The sequence below is a fragment of the Ascaphus truei genome, chromosome 1, assembly GCF_040206685.1.
Source record: "Ascaphus truei isolate aAscTru1 chromosome 1, aAscTru1.hap1, whole genome shotgun sequence".
Classification (NCBI taxonomy): domain Eukaryota; kingdom Metazoa; phylum Chordata; class Amphibia; order Anura; family Ascaphidae; genus Ascaphus; species Ascaphus truei.
Window position 1 is genome coordinate 110,030,126 of NC_134483.1, and position 13,734 is coordinate 110,043,859.

The window sequence follows — 13,734 nt, forward strand, 5'->3', positions numbered from 1 at the left end:
AAATTCATAGCCCGCAAACTGTACACAGTGCATATATTCCTGGGTAGAGCAGCATACCACCTGTAAGCAGGGCCGGGGGGTCCTATGTAGTAATTTAAACATATCCAGATCAGGACCGTCTGCAATTATCATTGAGACACTTTAAATGGAATGAATTTGTTAAGGAAACTTCAGTTTTAAAAGTTGAAATGTACTTTTACTTTAAATCTAATATCTGTTTCTTTTCTTCTACTTTTCTTGCACTCCTTTATTTATTTACATAACTTATATCTGCAAAATGTGACAGAGGTAACAATATTTCACATGTATCCCCCCCAAAAAACCTCTGTATGTATTTATCTTAATTAAAATTTTATTAAAGGAAAAATATTTTTTAAATATTGAAATGAGGTACTTTTGCAGCAAACGGCTTTCTTTCTACATTGCATTCTTGTTCAGTTTGATTCTCCCAACCACAAATCAGGTATTATAAATATTGGTGCTAAATGAACCCTTCCACTCAATGTTACATTTACCTCATTAAACCATGTTTTTTATGTCTTAGCTGATTCCTGCTCTTCAAATAGGATCTGTCAATCATTGTTGTGGAACCAGTTAAATACTAAATTATAAAGCAGAAAGGTGCTGTCAAGATTTTCAAGTAATTAGACTTAGCAGACGTTATTACTCAAGTAAAAAAACTTTTACCTCGAGCGCCACAGAAAAGAATGGTAATGTGTGCGTTATATCAACCCATGCAATATTTACGGCGCTATTTCTTGCTTCAGTCCAAGTTAATGGGGGGCATAATGTCTGCTACATCTGTATGTTGTACTCCCTAAACGTATTATACTTTTCTTGATATAGTATCTTCTTTACCATAAAACAGTACACCACTCTTTGGTCGGGAGTCCTCAAAGTGCAATCTGCCATATCTCGCCCGAAATCTGTGATATCTGCCATTGAGATTTATTTGCAGGTATGGCCGATACAGGCACGATAGCGCGGGTCGTGTGCTTTGATGACTCCCGGTTATTTTATAGATTTTCTTGGTTTTATTTACCCATTAACATGGCCTTGCAAAGAAGCTGAGAAGCACTAAAACCCATCGATGGCAAAGGGTCTGTAAGCCCACTGAACTCCAGACCTGCAACAGCCACAAACTTATAAAATGAAGAGAAAATCCTTTATAAGAACTGCAATGCAAGGCAATGCGGTGCTGGTCCCTTAGGCTGAATGGGTGAGCAGCCCTTTTTTTGAATGTGAGGCCCATGTGCAGACAGGAACTCTCACCGAGCTTAATGCTTAGCAAACCTTTTTCATCAAAATGTCAATTGATTATGAAGAGAAAAATAATGTGGTGACCGCAGGGTCAATACACTGTGATAATTATGGAGAACATGAATAAATAGACTTTTGTTGCCATAATAACATACAGTATAACTTTTAATAGTCATTTATGGAAATAAATGCAGATCAATAAGTTGGACATTATGTTCACAACCAGGTTACATTTACTAGGTCTATGCGGTGTTAAATGCAGATTAATTGCTAAAATGGTTTGATTCAAACAGAATATTTTAACTGAGTTTTTCAATTTAACATATGATACTGTATATTATATATATATATATATATATATATATTAAATGTTGGATTTGTACGAATTCACAAAGGGAAGGGGGGGAAAAGCAAGAACATTTGCAAAGCAGATTTGAAGACATTAGCACAGCTCTACTCTCCAGTATATATGTTTAACCTGTTCAGTGCCGATTTAGGTCATAAATGTAAACTGTAACATACTGTAATACAGTCATGGAATAATGTAAACTTGAATCTTTGCACACTTGGGCCACTGCCTACATTTTGCCATTGGCTAAAATTGTTGCCAAGGGTCCATACATTGTGTTGCCATGAAGAGCACAATCAAAGCACTAGTTACCACTGAGATATCAAGGAGGAAGAGGTCAAAGGTAAATTAGGATGGCCATCTGGACAGGCAGAATAACATTGGGGACAGCAGTAACCAGTGAAAATGGCAGAGTAACAGTAACATACAGTGGAAATATAAGGATTCGGTTAGGTTTGTGGGAGTCAATAGTAGACTGCGGGCCAAATCCGGATCACTAGATGCTTTTGAATTGACCACAAAATCTTTTTACAGTCTGTATTTTGTGTCCCAGTCATGTGCGGGAAACAATTGCCCCCCCAGATCACATGCTCGACCATGACTATTGCTTCTTAATAAGCCCTTGGGGCGGTGCTTGACAGTAATATAGTTGAGCATCCCATAATCCTTTGCCATGAGCCATGTTTCATGTGACAGGCTTTGTAGCACAGCAGAAACATTCCCCTCTTCACATACAAAGCAAAATCCTGTGGGCCTTCTATATATATATATATATATATATATATATATATAGGTGTATACCTTCTATAGTGGCGAGAAAAAGTTTGTGAACCACTTAGGATTTTCACATATTTCACATATTTCAAAGCTAAAATGTTATTAGATCTTAATCTGAAAGTCCTAATAATAGATAAAGATAACCTGATCAAACAAATGACACAAAAATATGATACTTTTTCAACATTTATTTAACCATATATGATTAAACATTCAATATCCATGTGGGAAAAAGTATGTGAACCTTTAGATTCAGTACCTGGTGGCACCCCCCTGAGCAGCAATAACTTCAACTAAGCATTTCCTGTAACTGCTGGTCAGTATCTCGCATCGGCTTTGAGGAATTATGGCCCTTTCCTACTTAGAGAACTGCTTCAACTCTGTGACATTGGAGGGTTTCCTTGCATGGACAGCTCACTTCAGGTCCTGCCACAACATTTCAATGGGTTTAGGTCCGTACTTTGACTAGGTCGTTCTAAAATGGGTAATTTCTTCTTCTTCAGGCTGTGTTTTGTTAATCTGCTTGTATGTTTAGGATCATTGTCTTGCTGCATGAACCACTTTTACTTCAGCTTCAGCTTATGGATGGATGGCCTGACATTCTCCTCTAGAATCTTCTGATACAATGCAGAATTTGTGGTTCTGTCAATGATGGCAAGCTGTCCAGGTCCTAAAGCAGCCCCAAACAATCACACTCCCATCACCATGCTCGACGGCTGGGATGAGGTTCTTCTGTTAAAACGCAGTGTTTGGTTTTCGCAAAACATAACGTTTCTCATTGAGGCCAAAAAGTTCTACCTTTGACTCAACTGTCCAGAGAACATTGTTCCAGATGTCTTGTGGATCATCTATGTGCTTTTTGGCAAACTTCAGACAGCAGCAATGTTCTTTTTAGAGAGCAGTGGTTTCCTCCTGCCTATCCTTCCATGAACACCATTCTTGTTTAGTCTTTTTCTGATAGTTGAGTCATGAACAATCACATTAGCCAAGGTGAGAGTGGCCTGCAGATTCTTGGATGTTACTCTGAGGTTCTTTGTGACTTCCGGGATAATTTGCCAGTTTATTCTCAAAGCGATTTTGGTAGGATGACTGCTGCTGGGTAGTGACTGTCATCTTGAACTTTCTCTATTTGTCTGAAAGTGGAATGGTGGAGCCCCAAATACTATGAAATTGTTTTGTAAGCCTTTCCAGACTGATGAGTATCAATAACTGCTTTTCTGAAGTCCTCAGAGATTTCTTTTGATCGTGGCATGATGTGTTTCCACACTCCTATGGTGAAGGCCAAACTCACAAAGTTTCTGATTTTTATATAGGATGGGGCCTCCCAAACTCACACCTGAAGGTCTACCTACTTGTTTAAACTCCTGATTCTAATTATCCCTTTAATTTAGCTGACAAAACCAGGGTTTCACTTGCTTTTTCATATACCGTGGCTCAATGTTTGTGTAATTCACACATCATTTTGTTTCAAAAGACATGGAATTGGTTAATATAAACCCTATTGTATATTTAAGAAAAGACTGGTTTTGATTCAAGAAGGTGATCATAGAAACACTATGGAATTATCGTAATGTTCATTGCGGTTCACAAACATTTTCTCGCCACTGTACATATTTAACCCAATAACTCATTAGCCAGTGCCTACTCTAGACAATGTAAACAACACCCCACAGTAATGTCCCACAGCACAGTGACACCTCATTGAGGGGGCTATGACAGTGTGCACAGCACCTGTTTTAATATTACAGTAAGCACATTATTTCAGTGCATGAACCATCTCTTCCCCTGTTTACTCACCAATCTGTAGTGCACACTTTCAATAAACCAATAACAATTTCATGCCCCATTTCCTGCCCACTCAGGTCCTGTACCCAGCACCCACACATATAGTGCATGCAAGTATGCAACCTCTTGCCCCTCCTATACACAGCTTCCTCCATTGCATCCTAAAAGAACTGTACATTTGTGTGAGCCGTGCATGCTTCCTATAACCCAGCATACAAACCTTCCTGAACTACATTTATCAGCCCCTATAAAGAAATACGGACCATGCTGTAGCCCAAACTTCCAGCCGCTGTGTGTACCGTGCAGCCAAGGTATAATATTCCTTGCAGCCCCATCCTCCCGACTATGGCCAGCAACATATAACTGAGCTTTCCCACCATTAATACAGACCAACCCTTTTTATTCCGGCAGTATATATACCCAGCAACCTACCCATCCCTGACAGTATACTCTGCAGCTCAGCTACCCCATGTGGGTGTGTGGTGGGTATTGATTATTTGATACACTAAAAAATATAAGCAATGGGTTATGTTAATAATGTACTGCATTGCATGATGTGTATGTTGGGCAGTGGCACTTGCAGTTCTATAGAGTCTGGACCTTGACTATACAGTACTTTGACCAAGAAATGTGGAAATTGATAAAAAATAATTATCTACTCCTGGGTGAGTATATGAAAGGCTGGATGTGTAACATCTTAAGTGTCACATATGAAGTGTATGTGGAGTTAATATTGGAGTTGGATTTGGAGGTGAAGACTACAAGAAGGATACTGCAACAACAACTCTGCAACTGTGAGAAATTGACATCCTAAATGCTCTGATAATTTGTACACATCTACTGTATAGACTCAGTTTCTAATCTGCTGCTTAATCTTCAGTGCTACACTTCCCTCCTAGGCCTGGTTTATACACCTTCTCTTTCAACTCCTACTCTTATCCTCCAATACCTAGGAACTCTCTCCTCTTACCCCTCTCCCTGCCTCTCATTATGCCCTCCCTATTTGCTGTTTTATCACTCTTTTGTCAACTTTTCTCTTCTCACCAACTTCCTCACTCCCCTTCTATCCACATTTTTTCACCTGTCCTCACCTCCACCTAAGCATGTGCCCATACACTGGAAAAAAGACGGTGTAAAATCAGCGCTAAAAAATGCAAATATTAAACCTCATTAGGAATACCCCTTAATTAGTGGGCTAGGCTGCCTGGTGAGATACTGATTTGTACAAATCAGATAACAGATGTAAGCATGAAAAGGAAAAACCGGCGCCTTACAAGTCCAATAGAGTGAATTTGGAAGTCCAATCGATGAGAGATTGTGTCCCAATACTGGACCTTTCAGATCATGAAATACCAGGTGGTCTGATATGGCTCCCGCCGTGCGTTCGTGTAATATGTGGAAAAAACACAAATTATAGTGCAGTATGCCAAAACGAGCCCATGACAAACAGAACATACAGGACAAAACACTAATGACAAACAAGACTAACAATACAAACACTAGCAAGACTAATATGAATAAAAGCTAATTTAAGAAATTAAAACAACATAAATGAAGATTTTCGGATGACTGAGAGATCGCCAGGTCCGGATGTGGTAAAATCAGGACCCTACTCACAAGATTTCAAATGCAAGAAGGCAATAGAAGTCGGTACTGGAATGGAACAGTTTCTCCTGCTGGTCTTGCTACGGAGCGTTGCTTGTGAACCCTCCTGTAGTTCCCCGCGTGTCTGGGGCGGATGCTCCGTCACTGGGGGGGCGGACTTAATGGATGAGTGCTCATTCCGTCTCAGACTTGTATCAGCCGCGTCACTCACGTCTCTCCTTCACAAAAAAGCTCTAAGCTTTTAGAGCTAAGTTTTTTAGAGCTTTTTTGTGAAGGAGAGACGTGAGTGACGCGGCTGATACAAGTCTGAGATGGAAGGAGCACTCATCCATTAGGTCCGCCCCCCCCCCCCCCAGTGACGGAGCATCCACCCCAGACACGCGGGGAACTACAGCAGGGTTCACAAGCAACGCTCCGTAGCAAGACCAGCAGGAGAAACTGTTCCATTCTAGTACCGACTTCTATTGCCTTCTTGCATTTTAAATCTTGTGAGTAGGGTCCTGATTTTACCACATCGGACCTGGCGATCTCTCAGTCATCCGAAAATCTTCATTTATGTTGGTTTAATTTATTAAATGAGCTTTTATTCATATTAGCCTTGCTAGTGTTTGTATTGTTAGTCTTGTTTGTCATTAGTGTTTTGTCCTGTATGTTCTGTTTGTCATGGGCTCGTTTTGGCATACTGCACTATAATTCTGTTTGTGTTTTTTCCACATATTTCACGAACGCACGGCGGGAGCCATATCAGAACACCTGGTATTTCATGATCTGAAAGGTCCAGTATTGGGACACAATCTGTCATCGATTGGACTTCCAAATTCACTCTATTGGACTTGTAAGGTGCGGTTTTTCCTTTTCATATGTGCCCATACACTGCACCACTATTTACACACCTCATTCTCAACAACGACTACACCGCTAAATATAAAGCACCCCTCAATTCACCTCCTCTCTCTCTACTCCTGCTTTTTGCTGCTGGGGATATCTCTCTTAATCCTTGTGTCAGCCGAATACACCTCTGCTCTCACTTACGCCTCCATGCCACCTCTTCCCTGCTAACGGTATTGAAGAGTATAGACATACCAATGCTATAATCATACGCTACCCCATCTAATCCCAAGGAGCAACACAGAAAGAATGTGCTTAGAAGCGCTAGTCCCTATAGAAGTTATACAAGCAATATGCAGCAATATGCAGAAGGTGAAATTGTGTCAGGGCAGCCAGGGAAACTGGTGTGAACAACACCAGAAAGGACAGGAAGTACAAATACGAACCAGCGCCCACAGAGATTGATAATGTCCAATAAGTCCAAGGGGGGGAAAAGTCCAGAGGGTCCAAATAAATGTGGAATCTCCAATCAATGGGTCCGTGACATGTGGACAGAAACAAAATAAATTATCATAGTGTATACTGTTAAACATAGACTACATAAAACAATAAGACAAAGTGACAAACAACATGAAATACATATAACACAGAAGCTGAAAAATAAAACTATTTATTAAAACAAAGGAACCTGATGCAGCGGGTCATCAAGGGGTTGAAACCCAAAACCCTACTTACAGCAGGGCCGGATACAATGAGCGTGTGAAACCAAACAGGAACGGATCCCACGTGCAGAGAGAAAGTCCTCGGTAGGCACTTAGGTGTGTGGGGTGGTGTCTCAAACTCCCTCCGATATGCAGGGGATTCCCAGAATGAACGCAGGGATAGGGAGCTGCACAGTTAAACAGCCGAGTGAAAGGGGACCTCTCTCGTGATGACGTCACTTCCTGTAGGGGTGGTCAGGAACGGGTCAAAGGTCACGGCGCCTTTGGAGAGAGCTGGTTCAATGTAGCGTTCCTGACCACCCCTACAGGAAGTGACGTCATCGCGAGAGAGGTCCCCTTTCACTCGCTGTGCAGTTGTGCAGCTCCCTATCCCTGCGTTCATTCTGGGAATCCCCTGCATATCGGAGGGAGTTTGAGACACCACCCCACACACCTAAGTGCCTACAGAGGACTTTCTCTGCATGTGGCATCCGTTCCTGTTTGGTTTCACATGCTCATTGTATCCGGCCCTGCTGTAAGTAGGGTTTTGGGCTTTAACCCCTTGATGACCCGCTGCAGCAGGCTCCTTTGTTTTAATAAATAGTTTTATTTTTCAGCTTCTGTGTTATATGTATTTCATGTTGTTTGTCACTTTGTCTTATTGTTTTACGTAGTCTATGTTTAACAGTATACACTATGATAATTTCTTTTGTTTCTGTCCACATGTCACGGACCCATTGATTGGAGATTCCACATTTATTTGGACACACTGGACTTTTCCCCCCCTTTGGACTTATTGGACATTATCAATCTCTGTGGGCGCTGGTTCGTATTTGTACTTCTAATCCCAAGGAGCGTACATGACCAGCACTCCAAAAATAGACACAAACAAACATAAACAGACACAGGAGGTAATGAGGGTCCTGCTCATGAGAGCCTATGCTTTTTACAGAAGCAGTGGGTTAGTGAAAGTCCCAATTTAGTGTCTCTTTAACAAATAAATATGTATCATTTTAGGATAGCACGGTTTAGTACTGGTCAGAAAATCATTTCACTTCATCCTGATATTAATATGAGAAGAAAACAACATTATTATAAGTAATGTGTGGCCTAAAACACCCTTGCAGCACTGTACAGTATATTTTATAAAAGATCTCCCATTATGGGGCAGACGCATTATAGCAAAGAAAAAACAACGAAACATGCTGTCCCCCAAATTTGATAAATGTCAGGAAACATTCACAGAAGCAGAAAATTCAGTCCTATTTACAGTACGAGCCCAATTTTGTTGCCAGAAAACTTTTCCTATAGTGTTGTTACATTTTGTGTTCTCGTTTACTTAAAGCACCAGTCCAAGCTAATGATGTTTTTTTTTTTTTTTTAATTTTTCCCCTCCTTCAATATGAGTATCAATACCCTCCACACAATGATAAGTAATTAGCTAAGTTGCCAAGCAATCCGTTCTCCTGTGATCGATCGGCGAAGATTCGGCTCGGGGGTTCACTGGCTGTCCGTGCAGTAGAAGAGGACCAAAGATGCAAAGTTCTGTGGGGAAGATCATGTGACCAGGCAGTCACTAGATACAATTGGTGCACTGCTAGAGAGAAAAAGGGGTGTGCCAGAGCCTGTTTCAGAAGAGGAAGGGGATGTGACTTTGTAAATGGTTGCTATAGAAACAAAAAATGCTTATTACATGAATACATGAAAAATGCTACAAGTATTTTCTCATAGTACAGAAATGATTTATTAAAAAAATACACATGTAGGATATTGATTGGTCTGCTACATTAACATTTTAGACATGTACTGTATACATAAGGACCAAATCGCCCACCTAGCCATCTCCCTGGGGCCTGAAACGTCGAGCTATCTAGTGTCAGATGGATTCATATTTTTTTTTACTTTATAAAGTTAGGTCCGGAAATAATTGGACACTGATACAAGTTTTGTTATTTCGGCTGTGTACCAAAATAAATTCAAGTTACAGTTAAATAATGAATATGGGCTTAAAGTGCAGTCTATCAACATTAATTTGAGGGCATTTACATCCAAATTGGAGGAAGGGTTTAGGAATAACATCTCTTTAATATGTAGCCCCCTCTTTTTTCAAGGGACCAAAAGTAATTGGACAATTGACTCAAAAGCTGTTTCATGGACAGGTGTGGGCTATTCCTTCATTATTTCATCATCAATTAAGCAGGTAAAAGGTCTGGAGTTGATTCCAGGTGTGGCGTTCGTATTTGGAAGCTGTTGTTGTGAACCCAGAACATGCGGTCAAAGGAGCTCTCAATGCAAGTGAAACAGGGCATCCTTAGGCTGCAAAAAAAAAGAAAATCCAGCAGAGAGATAGCAGGAACATTAGGAGTGGCCAAAACAAAATTTTGGTACATTCTGAGAAAAAGAGAACGCACTGGTGAGCTCTGCAACACAAAAAGGCCTGGACGACCACGGAAGAAAGCAGTGGTGGATGATCGTAGGATCCTTTCCATAGTAAAGAAAAACCCCTTCACAACATCAAGCCAAGTGAAGAACACTCTCCAGGAGGTAGGCATATCATTATCCAAGTCTACCATAATGAGAAGACCTCACGATTGCAAATACAGAGGGTTCACCACAAGGTGCAAACCATTCATAAGCCTCAAGAATAGAAAGGTCAGATTAGACTTTGCCAAACAATATCTAAAAAAGCCATCCCCAGTTCTGGAACAGCTTTCTTTGGACAAATGAAACTAAGATAAATCTGTACCAGAATGATGGGAAGAAAAAAGTATGGAGAAGGCTTGGAACGGCTCATGATCCGAAGCATACCACATCATCTGTAAAAAACGGTGGAGGCAGTGTGATGGCATGGGCATGCATGGCTTACAATGGCACTGGGTCACTAGTGTTTATTGATGATGTGAGAGAAGACAGAAGCAGCCGGATGAATTCTGAAGTGTATAGGGATATATTGTCTGCTCAGTTTAGACAAATTCAGCGAAGTTGATTGGACAGCGCTTCACTTTACAGATGGACAATGACCCAAAACATACTGCGAAAGCAACCCAGGAGTTTTTTAAGGCAAAGAAGTGGAATATTCTGCAATGGCCGAGTCAATCACCTGATCTCAACCCGATCGAGCATGCATTTCACTTGCTGAAGACAAAACTTAAGGCAGAAAGACCCACGAACAAACAACAACTGAAGACAGCTGCATTAAAGGCCTGGCAAAGCATCACAAAGGAGAAAACCCAGCGTTTGGTGATGTCCATGCGTTCCAGACTTCAAGCAGTCATTGCCTGCAAAGGATTCTCGAGAATGTATTAAAAATGAACATTTTATTTATGATTGTGTTAATTTGTCCAATTACATTTGAGCTCCTGAAATAAGGGGACTGTGTATGAAAATGGTTGCAATTCCTAAACGTTTCATACAATATTTTTATTCAACCCCTTGAATTAAAGCTGAAAGTCTGCACTTCTATTGCATCTCGGTTGTTTCATTTCAAATCCACTTTAAGGGCACTTTAAGCCCATATTCATTATTTAACTGTAACTTGAATATATTTTGGTACACAGCCAAAATAACAAAACTTGAATCAGTGTCCAATTATTTCCGGACCTAACTGTATATACACATATACATGTGCCCAGGACATACTTGAAAAAGAGAGGTAACTCTCAGTGTATTACTTCCTGGTAAAACATTTTTATAAATAAATAAATATACACACACACACATTCACATACGTATATCAAAAACTGCTTGCAGTTTGAAGGAAAAAGTCATCTTGCACTGAAAGATATATGAGCAAAAATCAATGTCATTTTAAAGATAAACATGCATATTTTCACACCAATAAATTCTATCATAAATCCATCCATATTGGATTGCAAATAACTCCAGCTAAATAAAAATTGCATGACACAGGATTTACTTATCCTGAAGGTTCAGAGAAACAACTTGTTCTCTGACAGCACTCATTCATGGCAATTTATTGCAGCTGTCAGCAGCCAATTTGTTCAGATTAGCACTATGCATAAAGGTGTAACAATCATATGGATTTATTAGTTGATTAGAGCTAGGTGGCCCATACACCATGTCGTCGCAAAAAACGCAGGTGATAAGAACGTTAAATAATTACATGGAGATTAAAATCATTTCACCTCTACTTGATATTTGAATCCTAATGACATTTACATTTTCTTCTCAACTGTACCATACACTTTAATCCATTTTGATATCACAATATTTCCTCAGGAACAAGGAAACATAAATTATTGGTTAATTGGTGTTGACACGATTAGCATTTATTTTCATAATATTTCTATTGTGAATAGAACACTGTTTTGTTTTTTAAAATTAGATCTTAAAAGGGAAATGAGGAACGAGGAGGATGTTGTCTAACTACTTCCCAGGAGAACACAATTATGCATAAAACAGCACCAGATTTTATCAACTGTATTTATTTATAAAAATGTTTTACCAGCAAGTAATACATTGAGAGTTACCTCTCGTTTTCAAGTATGTCCTGGGCGCAGAGTTATAAAAATACATGGTATCCCAAAATTGGAAACAGCAGATTTGAATAAATACCCCCAACATAATAATGGGGGTAAGGGATATATATAACGGCACTTTCGATGTACAATTTCACCAATGGTGTTATCTTTACAGAGATGAATCCTAGGATTGGAGCGGAGCACAGCGAGAGGAGAAGGGAGCAGCAAGGTGTGGGTTAAAAAATTATTTATTAAAGAGCATGGTATCGGGAACAAAACAAACACTCTGACGCGTTTCAGGCAAAGCGCCCTTTATCAAAGAGATGATTCGCGTCTTCTCCCTCTCACAGTCTTATAGACGGCTCCCCGCCCACATAGATTCATGACGTTGCGTCAATTTGGCGCGAACAGCCGAAAATCAATATCATTGGTCAGGCTTTCCTCCAATAGGATCACTGAATTCAGTAGGTGCGTCTCATGTGGAAGAGGAGTGACGCGTAGACCTTGCAGTCTCACGAGCAGCTCCCCGCCCACAAGCAAAGGTGACGCTGTATAAATTAGAAGTGAGAGCGTATTACATGGATCTAAATAATCAGGCTCTCCTCCAATCACGCCTGTTGGTTACAGAGGCTTGATTGGAGGAGAGCCTGATTATTTAGATCCATGTAATACGCTCTCACTTCTAATTTATACAGCGTCACCTTTGCTTGTGGGCAGGGAGCTGCTCGTGAGACTGCAAGGTCTACGCGTCACTCCTCTTCCACATGAGACGCACCTACTGAATTCAGTGATCCTATTGGAGGAAAGCCTGACCAATGATATTGATTTTCGGCTGTTCGCACCAAATTGACACAGCATCATGAATCTATGTGGGCGGGGAGCCGTCTATAAGACTGTGAGAGGGAGAAGACGCAAATCATCTCTTTGATAAAGGGCGCTTTGCCTGAAACGCGTCAGAGTGTTTGTGTTGTTCCCGATACCATGCTCTTTAATAAATAATTTTTTAACTCACACCTTGCTGGTCCCTTCTCCTCTCGCTGTGCTCCGCTCCATTCCTAGGATTCATCTCTACCAAGACAACATCAGCGTGATGCACGCATCCCATGAAGCAGCCATTCTGTTAGTATTGTCTCTCCCCTATCATCTATGGGGAGTTGTTGACCAGAAACAGTGTTACAGTGAGAGACCCCTGTTCTGTGGAGTACTGCATGAGACTGGTATGCTTAACCCTTTATTTGTCTCCACCATATAGACCAGTGGTTCCCAATCTGTGCGCCCCGGCGCCCTGGTGCGCCGCGGCTTGCCTAGAGGGGCGCCACAATTATCCTCCCCACCATCCCACCGATCATCACTCCCCACCATCCCTCCTTCATGCCGGCCAGGCCGCAGGGGATTGGCTGCAGGCAGAGAGGAAGCCAGGGGTGGGGCTTTGTGCAGAGCACACGGTGAGTGTGTGTGTCTGCCTTCCTGCTCCTGCTCCTCTGTCTGCGCGGTGTCCCATCCCCTTCTGCCCCGGGTGATAGGAGAAGGTAGGGGGTGATAGGAGAAGGGAGAGGGAGGGGAGAGTTGTACATTTGCCTGCCTAGTGACTGTGTGCAGGGAGCTGCCTGCACTGATCTCCTCCCTCCCAAACACCCCACCTCACATCCGTCGCTGCCTCTGCTCTCCACTGCTCTTCAATGTGTATATCTGTGTGTGTGTGTGTGTGTGTGTGTGTGTATTTGTGTGTGTGTGTTTATTTGTGTGTGTGTGTGTATTTATTTGTGTGTGTGTGTGTGTATTTATTTGTGTGTGTATTTATTTGTGTGTGTGTGTGTGTATTTATTTGTGTTTGTGTGTGTGTGTGTGTGTGTTTATTTGTGTGTGTGTATTTATTTGTGTGTGTATATTTATTTGTGTGTGTGTGTATATTTATTTGTGTAGGTGTGTGTGTATATTTATTTGTGTG

At 41.1% G+C, this 13,734-nt stretch overlaps 1 protein-coding gene across 4 annotated transcripts in view; it reads right to left on the reverse strand.

Annotated features, from left to right (window-relative positions):
- The window catches only part of MCTP1 (multiple C2 and transmembrane domain containing 1), an 862,717-nt gene that overhangs the window by 383,936 nt on the left and 465,047 nt on the right, over positions 1-13,734 (reverse strand). The gene's annotated exons all lie outside the window — the stretch shown is intronic.